Source organism: Seriola lalandi, unplaced genomic scaffold, assembly GCF_002814215.2.
Source record: "Seriola lalandi dorsalis isolate HSWRI2012SDOR001 ecotype SW California unplaced genomic scaffold, Sedor1 jcf7180002054565, whole genome shotgun sequence".
Lineage (NCBI taxonomy): Eukaryota > Metazoa > Chordata > Actinopteri > Carangiformes > Carangidae > Seriola > Seriola lalandi.
This window is the reverse complement of record NW_019525118.1, coordinates 926683-929227: the sequence shown is the minus strand read 5'-3', so window position 1 is coordinate 929227 and position 2545 is coordinate 926683.

Below are 2545 nucleotides of genomic sequence, written 5' to 3'. Positions count from 1 at the left end.
AAAAACAGACTGAAGAATCAAGTTTGGAGAAATTATAAAACCGTTCAGCAGGCGGAAAGTTTCAGCTTCACTGGGAGTGTTTACGTTCAGTCCTCTCTCCGCACATCGCCGACTTCAGCACGTACAACCAACAATCATTAACAATTTTTATAATCTTTAAAAATGTATTTTTATGCAAAAGAACGTCGAAGCATCGATGGTTTTTTTTTTTGTCGTTGGTATACATTCAACATTCAAACTTACGTTTGCTATTTTATGCTAACAGGAAACTTTGATTGGGTTGATCGGGTGTCCACATACTTTTGGCCTTTTTGTCTGTTTTTTGTTTTTATGTTTTTTTTCTCCAGCGTGATGTCAGAGCTCACCTGGCGTCTGACGCTGGTGTTTCACCTGTCAGACATTTGGAAAAAGAGAAACGGTGACCTCGGTGAAGCCGCTGGTGAAACATGTTGCTGCTTATTTTGAGACACAACTCTCCCGCCGTGCGTGGCGTGCGTGGCGTGGCGTGCGTGGCGTGCGTGGTTTCTCTCTTTAATTGTTGACCTCACCTGCAGTGAAGCTAACGCTATGATCTCGTCCGCTGGTTTGGCTCATGAATCAAACATGCAGCATCTTCTGTCAATATCGGCCTCAAAATGAAAATGGGAGAAAATCACATGTATGCTCTTTTACATGAAATTATCTTGAACATGGTGTTTGAGCAGCTTTTTTCTCGTCCTCTCAGGACGCCACCGCTGCCGCCGCTGCATCTGAGTCTCCGAGCTCGCCGCTGCCGCCAGCGCTGGAAACATTGAATATTGATGCTGTTATTATTCAAGGACGTGTGGACATACAAGCCTCCTTTGTGAAATTGGTCTCGCTTTTGATGTGAATTGATAGACTGTGAACCTGGAATTGGCATTGTAGCCCGAGAGACATTCTGCATTGCGTCTACTGCATTTCAAATATTGGCTTTTTTAAAATATATATGTATATATATATATATATATATATATATGTGTGTGTGTGTGTGTGTGTGTACATACAGCACATACACAGCGCTTATATATCGGGGTCGGGCATTTGCTGGAAAAGAGAACAGCCTCATAAATTGCTTGGGAGGAAGTGATTCCCTCCTGTGATTTCCTGCTGCGTTTTGTTTTTCCTTTTTTGAATGCATGAAAAATCAAACATTATATGTAAAAAATATGTGGCTGAATCTCAGTGTTTTTTCAAGGATAGATTTGAAACATAAGAAAATATTCTGATAGAAGAGTTCTGGTCGTTCCTGTTTAGTTAACCGGGCGTGTGCGTGTGTGCGTGTTTAGTCGTAAGCTTCACAGGGAGGACGTGGATGAAGGGCAGGAGGACGAGGACGAGGAGGAGGCACAGGTGGGAAAAAAATGACAAAAAGGAAGAACAGATTAAAAAGGGAACGAGGATGACGAGGACGGAGAGACACAACGAGGAAGAATTGCTGTGAAATTTGCTTCAGATTTTCAAGTTCCCCCGAAGATTAACTTCCAGGACTTTGTTGATCCTCTGACTTTCCCTCTAGCGCCACCTGCAGGTCGACACCTTCACTGTTTTCAGTCCTGGGCCATGAGCCTTCTGGATTTACGATTATTGATCGTTAATGAAAGAGTGATTAATCTGCAGAATGATTTCAGTTTCAGGACCTGAGCTGGAGAGTCAACGTGCATCAGACTGACTGTCGGACATCTTGGATCACAGTCTGCCCCTGATGAGTGTCATCAGAGGAAATGAATAATAAACTGAGCATCCTGTTCCTGGGGAAATCTGCAGTTTTCTAAACCCCTGCAGAAAACAAAGGAAGGTTCAAGGAAGTGAGGGAGGGAGGTTAAAAGATGAGGTAGGAATGTAAACGAGGAGGTAGGAAAGGAAAGAAACAAGGAAGGGAGCAGGTAAACAAGAGAAGGAAAGAAGGAGGTGGAGAAAATGTTGAGAGAGTAGGAAGGACCTGAAGATGTAGGAAGGTAGGGAAGGAGATCAAAGGACAGGGTAAGGGAGGGAGGAGACATGAGACATGAACCTGAGGAGGCAGTGAGGAGATGGAAAGGTAGAAAAGCCAAGGAGGAGGTAAGAGAAAAACAAGATGAGGGGAGGAAAGTGAACAGGGAGGTAGAGAAGGAAAGGATGAAGCAGGAAAAATGAAAAGCAGGAGACGTGGAAGGAAGGAGGTTGAGAAGGAGAGAATGAAGAAGTAGGAGGAAAAAAAAGGTTAATAAGGAATCAAGAAAGATAAAGAGGAAGGAGAGAAGAGAGGAAAGAGGTGACATTAAAGGAAAGCGTCGCAGGCCTGAGAGCTTGATCTGCTCTTTAGTCTTTCTGAATTGAACTCTCTGAAATCTCATTCTGGCACAATCTGCAGCTCGAACCGGAGCGAGTGGATCTGGGGCAGATTTCAGGGCGTCTCCGCGATGTGACGAGACATGTAATTATCTGCAGCTACTGCATGTACAAACAAATTTTCACTTTTATAATCTTATTAGGAGATTAGGACGGCTCAGCAATGGGTTTAGGCACGGTTGTCTGCGGGGGGGGG